The sequence below is a fragment of the Lactuca saligna genome, chromosome 9 (genome assembly GCF_052625555.1).
Source record: "Lactuca saligna cultivar CGN05327 chromosome 9, ASM5262555v1, whole genome shotgun sequence".
In the NCBI taxonomy this organism is placed as follows: domain Eukaryota; kingdom Viridiplantae; phylum Streptophyta; class Magnoliopsida; order Asterales; family Asteraceae; genus Lactuca; species Lactuca saligna.
In genome coordinates, this window is record NC_136425.1 from 75,246,622 (window position 1) to 75,263,613 (window position 16,992).

Sequence of the window (16,992 nt, forward strand, 5' to 3'; positions counted from 1 at the left end):
GGGTGCCTCAACACTTGATTTGGAACTTGAAGCCGATCTTCGAGATGACTTTGACTTAGCCGGTCATTGTTTCACTGGAACATCTCTTGGATTGGACTTGTTGGCTGACATTTCCTTCTTGCCCTTGGGATTCAGATTCTTGGCCTTGTGTGTTTGAGTCTTGGCCTTCGGCGTATTCCAGTCACCATTGTCTGAACGTGACCTGGAAGAGTTTCTTTTGAAGTATCTACCACTTGGCGCATTTTTCCATCCTTGCAGCATAGTAGGGAACGTATGCGTGATTAGGACAATTCTTGGCAATGTGTCCAGGTGTTCCACAGTGAAAACAAGTCTTTTTCTTCACTAGGAAGTTATCTCTTCCTGCCCCTGGTGGCGTATCGATGCATTGTCTCTTGCTTTTCCCACACGTATAGTTATAACAGGCAATCTGCTTCACTGGAATTAGTGGCCTGTATTTCTCAACAACATGTTGATCAGAAGCAGTTGAGTTCAAAGCAACGGATTCAGAGTTCAAGGAGGTGTTGGTTTGTTCAATGGTGTTCTCCTTGTTCTCATCCTCTGCTACTTTACCTGCACATGAAATAGAAACATTAATATTTTCAACCTGAATACCTCCTGACACAAATCCAGCTGGTTTGCCATATTGAAGATGTGCCTCCCTATCAATTTCTTCCTGTGTCATAGGGATGGATGTGTAGTAATTATTGAAATGTGGAGGAATACTATCATACCCTAGAACTTTGTTTTGATTATCTTTGAATTTTAATTGGGTTTCAAATAAGGACTCGATTGTCTGACTTGATGCAATATACTTTTTGAAACTAACATCTGTTTTTCCACACTTAATTTTCAAAGTGTCAAGTTCTTCAATGACAGCAACAAGTTGTCTCTTAATATAGTGATAATTTTAACACTTGTTGCTATAGTCTTCCTGAAGCTTCCTAAAGTCTTTGGTTTTTGCTTCTAATTCAGCCTTCAGGGGTTTCTGTTCTTTCCTACGTTGAGATCCTTCGTATTTTAGATCCTCGAATTCCCTTTTTAGGAAATCATTATGCTCACGAAGAAGTTTAATCGTATCTTCACAAGATGGAGAACATGAAACTTCATTGACTTGGATGTTTGCAGAACTCATTGCTGCTCCACATTTCAAAGCATCAAGTTGTTCAATTATATCAGCAATACTAATACAATTGAGATCTTTTGTCTTCTTGATGATATCCATGTTCATATCCCACGATTTTCAGTAGCTTTTTGTTTATCTCCGACTTAGTCATGAAGATCCCAACTATATGCATCTCAGTAGTAAGTGTAGTAAATCGCTGTAACTGAGCTTCCAGGATTTCTTTGCGAATGTAGTTGAACCTGTTGAAATTTTGTTTTAACATATCCTGACGATTCTCTTTCATGTCTTCAATTCCCTTGTTGACCTCAAAAGCCATTAAAAGCACAACTCGAAGCTAAAATAAAACCTAAACGTCAAATTTAAAAATGCTCTTTTCCTCAAAAGTCAACCTTAAAAGTCAAATTTAAAAACTCAAACTTAAAAGTCAAACTTGAAAAAGTCAGACTTGAAAGTCAAACCGAAAAGCAAAATTTGAAAATTTAAAAGTCAAACGAGAAAGTCAAAGTTTGAAATCAAAGGTCAAACCTGAAAGTCAAAGTCAATTTTTTAAGCGATGCAAGGACCTGGTGCGAACCGGAAACTACTACTGACCGTAAACCACCGAGGACCGTAAAGTCAGGCCATAAGCTTTGGAAACCCTAGCCGCCGCCGCCGAGAAACCCTAGCCGCAAACTGTTTGCGGCCGAGAACCCTTCAATGGCCGTACACCTTTCAAAAAACGACGTTTTTAACCATTTTTGTTCCAAAACTCGATCCAAAACTTGTTTTTAAGAAAAATGCAAAGAAAAAACCCCACTTATTTTTTTAGAGATCTATCCAAAAATGCATAACCTTTTTGAAAATAAGATCAAATATGCTCTACATCTGCAAAAATTGACTGATACAAACCAAGCTTTTATACCAATTGTAAGTTCCCAATCTGCCTGTGTATCAATCAGATTCGTTTGATGGTGTGGAATCCCAATAAAACAGATGATGCCAGATCAAATAGAAGAGAAGGAGAAGAAGAATATGATGAATCTTGATTGTATTGATTAGAATGAAGTTCCGGATACAAGATTCACACACAACACACACTTGTTCTTCTCTCTACCGTACACTCTCTAACGTTCATCAATCTCTACTCCTCACCCTAACACCTATATATATACAAGGGGAACATGGGCCATAAATGGGTTTACGACCGTAAACACGTATACGGCCGTAATCACCAAGTTGTTTACGGTCCAAGACACAAAAATACATTTTTATAGAAAAGTAAAGTATAAACCATATTTTTGACCCAACAGTAGAATAGAATGTTTTCTATGAAAATAATCATGAATTTGTCTAAGTAATGTCGACACACACGATTCATTAGATCCATGAGCACCACAGGCGCATTTGTTAATCCAAAGGGCATTACTACAAAATTGTACTGACCATGTTGGGACATCCTCCTCCCGGACTCATAGTTGATGGTACCCCAACCTCAGATTGATTTTCGAAAAATAGCTTGCTCCCTGAAGTTAGTTGAACAGTTCGTCGATTTGGGGTAGAGGATATCGGTTCTTGATGGTTAGTTTATTCATCTCCCGATAGTCGACGCACATTCGGAATGATCCATCCTTTTTCTTTAATAACAGGACCGGTGCTCCCCAAGGCGAGAAGTTTGGTCTTATGAATCCTTTGGTTAGTAGTTTGTTCAGCTGGCTGGATAACTCCTGCATTTCTCCAGGACAAACTCACCTTTCCACAAAATTTTTATAAATACTTAAAATGTAATAAAATTTAAGTCTTAAGTATGTTGTGGAAAAATAGAGATATGTAAAAGTTATTATTATTATGGCTTAAAAGCTAAGGTAATATGTTATTTTTACACAATATGTTATGAGTATATTAGTTTATTTCTAAATATTTATAAAAAGAGTTTATAAATAAACTTATGGAAATGGTGCACTAAAAAGACTTTTATGACACCAAAATTTGTGTGTCATTGATGTCTGTCATACAGGTATTTTTTTAAAACAAGAATAATAAGTTGTATGAACTTACGACAGAAATTATTGTGTGTTATAAAACTGAAGTCGTAAATATACACTAGAAACATTAATTATAATATTAAATAATGGAATTCAAAATTTGTAAATTCTATTAAGGCTCTTGTGAGACACTCCTTCATTGTACCAATTTAGCGTACACCGTAAGTCCTATATTTATAACAAGAGTCTCCTGGAGGAAGAACGGGATATTGTGTATAGATCTATACGAGATTGACACCCCCACACCTGAGCTGTTCGCTACAGCTAGACAGGTCAGTCTAGGGTGACAAATATCTTATTAGAAACCGGCTCCTGAAGAACATCAAGACAGATGCTTTAGTCACATTAGTATGGTTGTAACGACTCACATAGAGACTAACAATATTATCTTTGAATTTAGGTGGAATATACACTCTACTCGTTTTATAAAGTACGAAACTATGTGTCGTCTATTATATAACAAATTTCACCACTCGGGTCTTAGGGCTTTAAGACCACAACTCTTCGCATGACAGAAAATATAGGATTTTCTGGGAATAATTTCTTTACAATTTCAAATAAGGAAAACCAAAGCAACACACATACAATTATACATGATTTGGAACGAGACTCACAAATCATTTTTATAGAAAATGTTGGATTTTCGGGAGTTTGTCAAACTATTACAAAGTTTTCTTATAAATATATTTATGAACTTACCAACATTCTATGTTGATGCTTTTCAAAGCAACTTTTATTCTCAGGGACTCATTGGGCATGTATCCAGCTATGGATTTTGGGATAAATGTTGCATTTTTGAAATGTCATACTTTGTGTTATTTGCAAACAATGTTTGTTGATATCTTAATCTATGATTTTTGGTTGCTATGTATCAATTATAATCAATTGTTATGATACTAAAAGATGAAGTCACCCGCCCCCGGATGTTTCCGTCGTCACAGTTTGGGGGTGTGACATCGGGTACATGGAATCGAACCATTGTGTCTGAGCGAGAATAGGGATATGAGATATAATATGAAAAACTTAAGTGTATAATTTTTTTAACATTTTGGAATAAAAAAAATTCACTTAGAAATTTATTAATATTTTTTTGATGTTACCCATGTCGGGTCCTCCTATAATTACTTAATGTATACACACTTATATATAATCAAAATCGAATAGACCGTCAGATAAGCAACTCTACTCTAAACCCACAACCAAACAAGGAACAAGATTTAAATTAGAATAAAAAAAATCCTAAGTCTATAAAATTTTTATTATATACAACCTTAACATATACACCTTGCAATTACATATCTACTAGTAGGGTTTTAAAACTCTTATGTTTGGTTCTAGAGTTTTTTTGATAAGTTTTTGACTTGTTGTTCACTGCGACCATTCCTTGGCATATGTTATTCATATCCCAGATAAATATAGTTGATCAGATTATATTTACCCCTAATCTGATTACAAATCTCGAGGCTTACTCATAGTGTTCAACTCATCTTAATACTTTTTTGTTTTGTTACCATGACGAAACTGAACTAGAGAATATGGTTGTACTTATACTTTTATAAAAATATCGTAATATTTTAAAGTTTGCTTATATGAAAAAGTGTTACGTCAGAGAGTTTTAGTCCCATTGTATTTATTGTTTACATATCTTATGTGGTTTGATATACATAGTTCACTATAAGTAATGCTCTAATACCAATCTGTCACACCCCCAAACCAGGATGGCGGAAAAGTCCAGGGATGGGATGACTTTCATGTACAATATCATAATAGTTGAATAATCGTAAAGAAAGCAAACATGACCATCATATATATGATTGAAAAGGTTACATTGTTTAATGAGTTAAATGTTTCAAAATTAATTACAATATGATGAAAAAAATGATTTGTCTAACGCCTTAGTGTCTCATCCTCAAAAGCCTGTCATTTCCTGTATTAGTTATTACCTGAGAATACAAGTAGTTTTGAAAAGTGTCAACAATTAAGTTGCTGAGTTCATAAGCTCTTATACTATAGTATTGAATTCCTTTCTTTGTAAAGGTAGTGTTTGTTCCAGAAAAATCCAATAGTTGCCTATTAAAATGAGTTGATGTCCTAAAGCCTAAACACTAAAATGTACGAGTATTTTTCCGTACTTATATTAGTATATACAGTTTTAAATAACATAAAACCGTTCGAGTGAATGAAACCCCGTAAAGTGTATGTATTGTTGTTTCCCTTTGTGTGTTATTATAATCATGCTAACATAGATGGCATGTTACGACGTTCTTCAAGCGTCAGAATGTTATGACATTTGTCACCCCAGACATGTTGGTCTAGTAGTTCCAAGCAGCTTAGGTGTGGGATTGTCAATCCCAATATAGACTATACACAAGTATCACACTCTCCCTACAAGATTCTCTGATTATAATATAGGACTTGGTTGGTACATTGATGTAACACCGTAAATTTCAAGACAAAATTTTCATTTAAAATAATCATTTTATTCTTAGAAACACTTGTTTAAAATCTCATTCATAGTCGATTTACAAAACATGACTCCATTTTCACTTGCATAGAAAACCAGGATCCTCCAAAATATGACTCTTTCTCTGGTGTGTACAATCAAGCCGGTGCCGTCCCGTGATACTGAAAGAAACCTGAAAAAAACATCACACAAAACACTGTAAGCACGAAGCTTAGTGAGTTCCCCAAAATACCACACATAACACATATTAGCCACTCGAGGCTATAACTCTATGGGTCCGTGCACCCAAACTCTGTGAACCCTCAGGCTCTAACTCTGGGAACCTTCCGGTTCCAACTCTATAAACATGCACAGCATAAATCACATAGAAACAATGCAGTACAACACATCACGTACATATAGCATACAAATACTCCGAACACATAACTCTGGTTACCTACTCAAGGTAAAGTATAGTGAGAAGACTCACCTGGCAAGCAGAAAGCAGATATCCCCACACTGGAATCTCAAACTCGCCACCGCCTAACACGTAAAGCAAATATTCTCATGAATATAACTCTCGAGACTAGAATAAATCCTCTCATAACACCCTCTCATGGGTAAAAGACTAGTTTACCTCTCTCTTGGCCCAAAGGCCACATCTCTGACCAAACCCTAAAAGTCAACGACCAACCCTTGGTCGAAATCAAAGTCCTCAGTCTAAGTCAACCCCTGACTGACCCTACTCGTCGAGTCAATTCTGTGACTCGTCGAGTTCCCATAATCAGAACTTCATTCAATCTGCGACCTAACTCGCCGAGTCACCCCAAGAATCGCCGAGTCCAACAACTCTGAGTCCACTCGCACTCGACTCACCGAGTCATCCCTCAACTCACCGATTCTCGACTCTACCAGAGAATATTTGGGACTCTTCGACAAGACTCGCCGAGTCCAAATGGACTCGTCGAGTCCAAGGCTATCTTCAACCTACTCGCCGAGTTGTTCTTCTAACTCGTCGAGTTCCAGGCCATCTGCAAGCAACTCGTCGAGTCGACCCATGTGACTCGCCGAGTACCACCGTTCTGAATCCATTCAGAAGCACTCCAAGCCATGCAATTGATCCAAAACATAGATCTAGCCTCCTACAACCCATCCATCACGTAAAGTGGCAAACTTTACGTGAATCCAAAGAGATCTAAGCCGTTTTGTAATAGCCCGGAATTTCAGGTATTGTTTTAAAACTATTTTTGGGACATTTTAGGAAGGGACTCGGCGAGTTGGTGCCTGACTCGCCGAGTAGGACCACAGGCTTGGTCGTGGATGCGCGACTGGACTCGACGAGTCCAGATATGGACTCGGCGAGTCGATGCTGTTCAGCAGAAACCCTAGCCGTTTAGTTTGGAACGTATATAATGCCTCTTAGGCCGTCATTGTACGTTTTTTTTGGCCGATTGTGAAGAACCTAAGCATCTGTGGACGACTAGAGGAGAAAGGAAGACTATTGGGACCTTGAGGAGATTGTTAGGCAAGAAGAAGCAAGGTTTTGGTCAAAGGAAGATCAAGAGGATTGAGTTCTGAAGGTTGGGGACACAGAGAACACGTTTTTCAGGTAATACTCGGACCATTTCTGTTGTTTTGGTGGTGTACACGAATCTAGGGTTTATGAGACCTATTTGGGGATTAGATAGATTATTATGTTGTTACCCAATCGTTTATACCCCAGTAATAGGATGCTTAGAGGTCCAGAAAGTCCCATGATTGCATGTCTCAGGACCATGCGTATTTCAGGAGGCAGACGATCGACTGCATGGCATGGACTCGCCGAGTCCAATGATCAGACTCGGCGAGTAGCTTGAAGATTTACTGGGACTTGCCGAGTTGTTCTTCAGACTCGGCGAGTAGCTTAAGGATTCATTGGAACTCGTCGAGTTGTTATTCAGACTCGGCGAGTGGAGTCGGGGTGGCCCCGCGATTCTTCCACGACGATCTCGTCGAGTCAGGAGGGATACTCGACGAGTAGAAAGGGAAATAACAGGGAAGTTGGGGAGGACGTCTAGACTCGTCGAGTCGCCTTTGCACTCGACGAGTCCGGTCAAGTTGACTGTTGACCAGAGTTGACCTGCATGTAATTTCGTAGGGTCAGTTGTCTTGTTTGATAAGATTATTAATAAGGGTATATGGTATTATAGGGAGACTGCAGATCGGCGGACCGAGTGCGAGTGGTTTCAAGAGTTTTTAGTTTACATACTACGAGGTGAGTCTTCTCACTATACTTCACCCGGAAGGGTATGACTGTGAGACCGGAAGGTCGTGTATGATATGTGTTATTTATGCTATAAATAGAAAGGTAGATGCTATGCATGATATGTATGTTTATACGGGCCGGAAGGCGATATGTTATGTGACAGAAAGGTCAGGTATGATGTATGATGTATGTGCTATGTGTATTATATTAAAAATATTATGTGTTGTAAATGATATGGGCCGGAAGGCAATATACTATGGGCTGGAAGGCAATATGATACGGGCCGGAAGGCAATATGTTATGGGCCGGAAGGCGATTATGTTACGGGCCGGAAGGCAATGTATTGTGGACCGGAAGGTCAGGGCCTGGAAAGGCGTATGTGTGTAAGTCGTATACTGGGGAACTCACTAAGCATTTATGCTTACAAGTTGTTATGTATGTGTTTCAGGTACTAGCGAGGACCGTGGGAAGGCGCCGGCATGACGCATACACACTGCTGTTACTTGAGATCTTGGGGATTTTTATATATGTATTTGATATGGAACATCGGATAAATACTTTTGGTGGAATGAAACCACTTTATTTTAAATGAAAAATTTATTTGAAAATTTGCGTTGTTACAATTGGTATCAGAGCCTTGGTTTGAGGGATTCGGGTGTACCTTCGGGTGTAACTGAACTCAAACCGAGGATTTGAGGAAAAAACTTTTGAAAATAATAAATACATAAACTTTTATAGATGGTAAAGTGTTAAACAAGAACGGAGCAGTGTGTACGATCAGCCAGTGCCCAGAATACCTTACAATGTTATGTTATGCACTGAATTATGAATTGTTATGCATGCTAGAAGACTAGGTATACATGATAGGACTAGAATGGCCTGTTTTGTGATGCCTTAGTCTAGGAAGATTGCTTATGTGAGATATTCGGTAGCGTGCAAGTAGATAGTGCATATTAGAAGTAGAGTACTCATTATTCGGGGTTTGGGGAGGAAGATTTGGGACGAATACTGATACGGTGTGGTCGGTAGTATTGGGCCCGTACTACCGAAGGCACCGGGTCGGTGGAAGACCCAAGTAAGAATCCCTGGATGTTGGAGACTGAGTAGGGTTGCGTTATCAAGTGCAACAGTACTTGATGGAGTCTCTGATAATCTTATGTTATATTTTAGAGACATTATGGTTACGACCCGCCACGGAGCGAGTTCGAGCTGTATGAGTGACGAGGAGATTCGTCAGATGATTCAGGAGGAGGTAGCTGCGGCGGTTCGGGCTGAGATCCCGGAGATATTTGGGTCCATTAAGACCACCCTGATGGAGGAGTTTGAGGAGCGGTACGCCGCACTGACTGAAGCTGCAGTCGCTGCCGCTATCGCAGCTGTGGCCGCTGCTAGGCCGCAAGGGGGTGATTCGTTGCTATTCCGGGAATTCAGCAACACGAAACCCCCTGAGTTCGATGGGACGCAGGATCCGATTGCGGCGATGAGGTGGATCGCCGACATTGAGGGGTGCTTCTATACTTGCTCGTGCCCGGAGCACCTGAGGGTACGGTTCGCCTTGAACCAGCTCCGTCTGGGAGCGAAGGATTGGTGGAAGTTCGCAACGGCGAGCTTCACTCTGGCGGAGATTTCAGCAGTGACATGGGAGAGGTTTACTGAGATGTTCAGGGATGAGTACGTTCCCCAGTGGAGAGGGAACGATTGATTCAGGAGTTCTTGACCCTTAAGCAGGGTATTGATTCCGTTGTGGTGGTCACACGGAAGTTTCACGAGAGGGCGATGTTCTGCCCCGAGCTGGTGTCTACAGAGCAGTCACGGATGAGCCGGTACTTGGGCATGTTGAGGAGGGATATCCGGGAGTTTGTGTCAAACTCCACCTATCGTACTTTTACTGAGCTTCAGGCGAACGCCAGGAAGCGCGAGATCGAGTTAGAGACCCAGGCCAGGGAGGAGGCCGAGTCTCGGCGGGCGGACCGGCGACCGACTCAGTTTCAGCCGGCAGCCAAGCGGACCAAGTCCGCTGATTCGAGGATGGGAGGTCCGAAGGGCCGCACTTGCGGAAAGTGCGGCAAGTGTCACGAGGGGGCGTGTCGAGCTGGTGGTTGCTACAAGTGTGGCAAGGAGGGACACATTGCCAGGGATTGCCCTAAGGGGTTTATGGTTTGCTTTCACTGCAACCAGACAGGCCATCGGAAGGCCGAGTGCCCGCAGCTTCGTCGGGGATCTACACCTACTACCAGGACTACTGAGACCCGACCGGCGAAGGTCGAGGCCCCGAGGGCTCGCGGGAGAGCCTTTCAGCTGACTGCGGAGGAGGTCCGCGTTGCGCCCGATGTTGTGGCAGGTATGCTGTAATTCACGTATTTACTTTAAAGTCGAAATGTTATGCTTATGTAATGTATGTGTAGGTACTTTCCTTGTGAACTCTAGGCCTGCTCTAGTGTTATTTGATTCGGGTGCGAGTAGATCCTTTGTATCTTTAGCTTTCAGTCAGCATATCAGCATTAGTCGTGAGCCGTTAAGTCGGCCTCTGAGCGTTTCTATTGCGGCCGAGAGGGTGGTTTGTGCCACGGAGGTTCTTCGGGGATGCGTGCTAGAGATTTTTGGGGTTGCGTTTCCGATTGACCTAGTTCCTATTGCGATGGGGGATGTCTGTGTCATCGTGGGCATGGACTGGTTGAGCCGATTCAGCGCCGTCATCGACTGTGAGCGTCAGCTGGTGACTATACGAGACCCTAGTGGGGGAGTTCTTACGGTATACGGCGAGGGTACCCGTTCGGGATCAGCTTTTTGTTCGGCTGCTAGGGCGAGGCAATGCCTACAACAGGGATGTAAAGGTTTTGTGGCGTATGTGATGGATACGCGGGAGGCTTCCGAGAGACCGAGGACAGTGGAGGAGGTTCCAGTGGTGCGTGAGTTTCCAGATGTTTTTCCCGAGGAGTTGCTGGGAGTACCTCCTGCGAGGCAAGTGGAGTTTGGTATCGATCTGATTCCGGGGGCTGCGCCTATTGCGAAGGTGCCTTATCGTCTTGCACCTTCAGAGATGCAAGAGCTGTCCTCGCAACTCCAGGAGTTGCTGGGGAAGGGATTTATTCGGCCGAGTAGCTTGCCGTGGGGAGCACCGATTCTGTTCGTCAAGAAGAAGGATGGTTCACACCGGATGTGTATTGATTACCGGGAGTTGAACAAGGTGACGGTCAAGAACCGCTATCCGTTACCGAGGATCGATGATCTATTCGATCAGTTGCAAGGGGAATCTTGGTTTTCCAAGATCGATTTGAGATCAGGGTACCATCAGGTAAAAGTGCGGGATGAGGACGTCCAGAAGACAGCGTTTAGGACGCGGTATGGGCATTACGAGTTCGTGGTGATGCCTTTCGGGCTCACCAATGCCCCGGCAGTGTTCATGGACCTCATGAACAGGGTATGCAGGCCGATGCTGGATCGGTCTGTGATCGTATTTATCGACGACATCCTAGTGTATTCGCGAACTAGAGAGCAGCATGAGGGACATTTGAGGGAGGTCCTTGAGGTACTGAGGTCGGAGAAGCTATATGCAAAATTCTCCAAATGTGACTTCTGGTTGCGGGAGGTCCAATTTCTTGGACATGTTGTTAATCAGGCAGGGATATTGGTCGATCCGGCCAAGGTGGAAGCAGTGATGAGTTGGGAGGCACCGAAGTCACCTTCCGAGATCAGGAGTTTCCTTGGGTTGGCGGGGTACTATCGGAGGTGTATTAGGGACTTCTCCAAGATCGCGGTACCGCTCACCAGATTGACCCGGAAGGGTGTTACATTCTCATGGGGACCCGAGCAGCAGACTTCCTTCAAGACACTTCGTCAGAGACTGTGCGAAGCCCCGGTATTAGCTCTCCCGGAAGGGATGGAGGATTTTGTCGTATATTGCGACGCGTCGATTTCGGGACTGGGTGCAGTGTTGATGCAGAGGGGCCATGTGATAGCTTATGCATCGAGGCAGCTAAAGCCTCATGAGGCGAGGTATCCCACGCATGACTTAGAGTTGGGGGCAGTAGTGTTCGCTCTCAAAATTTGGCGTCACTACCTGTACGGGGTTCGTTGTACTATATACACGGACCATAAGAGTTTGAAGTATTTGATGGATCAACCCAACCTAAATATGCGTCAGAGGAGATGGTTGGACGTGGTTAAGGATTATGACTGTGAGATCCTATACCACCCAGGCAAGGCTAATGTGGTAGCCGATGCATTGAGTCGTAGGGCGGAGAGCACTCCATTGCGAGATGTATGTCTGAGACTGACGGTGATGACGCCGGTATTGGATGCTATTCGTGGGGCACAGGCCGAGGTTGTGAAATCCGAGATGCAGAAGAAGGAGCGGGTCGTTGGGTTAATTTCTGAGTTCGTTAAGGATGGACGAGGACTTCTGACGTTTCAGGGTCGGATTTGGGTACCATTCGTGGGCGGTACGCGTACTATTTTGATGGAGGAGGCTCATAGATCGAAATTCTCGATCCATCCCGGTGCTACGAAGATGTATTTGGACTTGAGGAAGGAATATTGGTGGCCTTGTATGAAGAGAGACGTCGCATGGTTCGTTGAGAGGTGTTTAACCTGCCGTAGGGTTAAGGCCGAGCACCAGAGACCGCATGGTAAGTTGCAGCCCTTGGAGGTTCCTGAGTGGAAGTGGGAACAGATTACGATGGATTTCATCACCAAATTGCCAAGAACTGCTAGGGGAGTCGATGCAATTTGGGTGATTGTGGATAGATTGACGAAGAGTGCACACTTCCTTGCCATTAGCGAGAGTTCATCAGCGGAGAAGTTGGCGGAGTTATACGTGAGAGAGGTAGTATCTCGGCATGGAGTGCCGATCTCGATTGTTTCAGACCGTGATGTATGCTTCACTTCCAGGTTCTGGAAGAAATTCCATGAGGAGCTGGGTACTAAACTGCATTTTAGTACCGCATACCATCCCCAGACAGACGGTCAGAGCGAGCGGACGATTCAGACATTGGAGGACATGCTTAGAGCGTGTGTACTGGACTTTGGGGGTAGCTGGGATGCGCATTTACCCTTGGCTGAATTTTCCTACAACAACAGCCATCATTCGAGCATTGGTATGCCACCTTTTGAGTTGTTGTATGGTAGGAGGTGTCGGACTCCCATTTGTTGGGGAGAGGTGGGACAGAGAGTGATGGGCAGTACCGAGATCGTACTCCAGACGACAGAGCAGATTCAGCAGGTTAGGCAGAGGTTATTGACCGCCCAAAGCCGACCGAAGAGTTACGCGGACAGACGCCGGTCCGAGCTAGAATTCCAGGTTGGCGACTTCGTTCTCCTGAAGGTTTCTCCTTGGAAGGGAGTGATCCGGTTCAGAAAGAGGGGCAAGTTGGGGCCCCGGTTCATAGGTCCATTTCGGGTAATTGCAAGAGTAGGTCGGGTAGCTTATCGGCTAGAATTGCCAGCAGAGTTGGGATAGATTCATAATACCTTTCACGTATCACAGTTGAGGAAGTGTATAGCCGATGAATCGGCAGTGGTTCCGTTAGAGGACATTCAGGTGGATGCGAGCCTGAATTACACCGAGAGACCGGTAGCTATCAGGGATCGGAAGATTAAGGTTCTGCGGAACAAGGAGGTACCTCTGGTATTGGTTCAGTGGCAACACCGGAAGGGATCGGAGATGACTTGGGAGCCGGAGCGTGAAATGCGGGAGCAACATCCGGAGTTATTCGCAGAGTGAGACTTCGAGGGCGAAGTCTAGTTCTAGTGGGGGAGAGTTGTAACAGCCCATAATTTCAGGTATTGTTTTAAAACTATTTTTGGGACATTTTAGGAAGGGACTCGGCGAGTTGGTGCCTGACTCGCCGAGTAGGACCACAGGCTTGGTCGCGGATGCGCGACTGGACTCGACGAGTCCAGATATGGACTCGGCGAGTCCAGATATGGACTCGGCGAGTCGATGCTGTTCAGCAGAAACCCTAGCCGTTTAGTTTGGAACGTATATAATGCCTCTTAGGCCGTCATTGTACGTTTTTTTTTGGCCGATTGTGAAGAACCTAAGCATCTGTGGACGACTAGAGGAGAAGGGAAGATTGTGAAGAAACTCTGTGACTCGTCGAGTTCCCATAATCAGAACTTCATTCAATCTGCGACCTAACTCGCCGAGTCACCCCAAGAATCGCCGAGTCCAACAACTCTGAGTCCACTCGCACTCGACTCACCGAGTCATCCCTCAACTCACCGATTCTCGACTCTACCAGAGAATATTTGGGACTCTTCGACAAGACTCGCCGAGTCCAAATGGACTCGTCGAGTCCAAGGCTATCTTCAACCTACTCGCCGAGTTGTTCTTCTAACTCGTCGAGTTCCAGGCCATCTGCAAGCAACTCGTCGAGTCGACCCATGTGACTCGCCGAGTACCACCGTTCTGAATCCATTCAGAAGCACTCCAAGCCATGCAATTGATCCAAAACATAGATCTAGCCTCCTACAACCCATCCATCACGTAAAGTGGCAAACTTTACGTGAATCCAAAGAGATCTAAGCCGTTTTGTAACAGCCCGGAATTTCAGGTATTGTTTTAAAACTATTTTTGGGACATTTTAGGAAGGGACTCGGCGAGTTGGTGCCTGACTCGCCGAGTAGGACCACAGGCTTGGTCGTGGATGCGCGACTGGACTCGACGAGTCCAGATATGGACTCGGCGAGCCGATGCTGTTCAGCAGAAACCCTAGCCGTTTAGTTTGGAACGTATATAATGCCTCTTAGGCCGTCATTGTACGTTTTTTTTGGCCGATTGTGAAGAACCTAAGCATCTGTGGACGACTAGAGGAGAAGGGAAGACTATTGGGACCTTGAGGAGATTGTTAGGCAAGAAGAAGCAAGGTTTTGGTCAAAGGAAGATCAAGAGGATTGAGTTCTGAAGGTTGGGGACACAGAGAACACGTTTTTCAGGTAATACTCGGACCATTTCTGTTGTTTTGGTGGTGTACACGAATATAGGGTTTATGAGACCCATTTGGGGATTAGATAGATTATTATGTTGTTACCCAATCGTTTATACCCCAGTAATAGGATGCTTAGAGGTCCAGAAAGTCCCATGATTGCATGTCTCGGGACCATGCGTATTTCAGGAGGCAGATGATCGACTGCATGGCATGGACTCGCCGAGTCCAATGATCAGACTCGACGAGTAGCTTGAAGATTTACTGGGACTCGCCGAGTTGTTCTTCAGACTCGGCGAGTAGCTTAAGGATTCATTGGAACTCGTCGAGTTGTTCTTCAGACTCGGCGAGTGGAGTCGGGGTGTCCCCGCGATTCTTCCACGAGGATCTCGTCGAGTCAGGAGGGATACTCGACGAGTAGAAAGGGAAATAACAGGGAAGTTGGGGAGGACGTCTAGACTCGTCGAGTCGCCTTTACACTCGACGAGTCCGGTCAAGTGACCGTTGACCAGAGTTGACCTGCATGTAATTTCGTAGGGTCAGTTGTCTTGTTTGATAAGATTATTAATAAGGGTATATGGTATTATAGGGAGACTGCAGATCGGCGGACCGAGTGCGAGTGGTTTCAAGAGTTTTTAGTTTACATACTACGAGGTGAGTCTTCTCACTATACTTCACCCGGAAGGGTATGACTGTGAGACCGGAAGGTCGTGTATGATATGTGTTATTTATGCTATAAATAGAAAGGTAGATGCTATGCATGATATGTATGTTTATACGGGCCGGAAGGCGATATGTTATGTGACAGAAAGGTCAGGTATGATGTATGTGCTATGTGCTATGTGTATTATATTAAAAGTATTATGTGTTGTAAATGATATGGGCCGGAAGGCAATATACTATGGGCCGGAAGGCAATATGATATGGGCCGGAAGGCAATATGTTATGGGCCGGAAGGCGATTATGTTACGGGCCGGAAGGCAATGTATTGTGGACCGGAAGGTCAGGGCCTGGAAAGGCGTATGTGTGTAAGTCGTATACTGGGGAACTCACTAAGCATTTATGCTTACAAGTTGTTATGTATGTGTTTCAGGTACTAGCGAGGACCGTGGGAAGGCGCCGGCATGATGCATACACACTGCTGTTACTTGAGATCTTGGGGATTTTTATATATGTATTTGATATGGAACATGGGATAAATACTTTTGGTGGAATGAAATCACTTTATTTTAAATGAAAAATTTATTTGAAAATTTGCGTTGTTACACGTTTGCACATTGGGTTAGGATTTGGGACAAGATGACTCCATCAACCACTCACAAAGAGGGACTTTCATGCACTCTAGACCTTCTCCCTTCCAGATCTGAGGTAGCAACCTCAGATCTAACCTCTAAACTCCAATACATCCAAAGATATGATCTCCAACATCCCCAAAATGATGCATCTTAGAAATAGCAGCTCAAAAAACAAGATATTACCTCAAAGGAATGCCCTAATTGAAATGAGACTCGAATTTAAACAAAGCCCCTTGCTCCAAGCCTTCAATCTCCCAAAATTCCTTCACAAATACATTCTCCAAACTGCACTCCATCCAACAATGGTGCTTCTTCGTGATTTAGGGGTTTCTGGGGCTCAAGGGGTGATAAAGAGGCTGGGAGGGAAACATAATGATCTTTATATAAGGCTCAACCCCGAGAATTAGGGTTTTCTCCACTCAGCGCCTACTCGTCGAGTCGGCCACTTAACACGCGACCAAGTCGCGACTCTACTCGCTGAGTCCGCACATGGACTCGCCGAGTCACTCTTTCCCAATTTACTCTTTTAGCCCTTCAACTCTACTCTTGATATTTCGGGATGTTACAATTCTCCCCCACTTAAATTAGGCTTCGCCCTCGAAGCCTACAGCAACTCAACTCCAGAAATACTCCCACAACGTGCCACCTGGCCTTAATCGGACCGGATCTCACAAGACATACCCATCGAAACTCGAACACACTTTCCCTTTCCTTACGGTGTCCTGACCACTGTCTCGAATCGGGCACCGGATGTACCCTCTGATAACCACACTCAACGATCCGAGAATTACCCACGAAGCATCACTGACCCAAATCTCAACAATCACTTGACCCATATGGGTTAGAAGCCATGAACCATCGGATCCCCGATCCGAATCCTATCCTATCCAATCTGTGATGACCAAAAGGCCCAATCTTCAATCCCAGAGCAACTCTCAT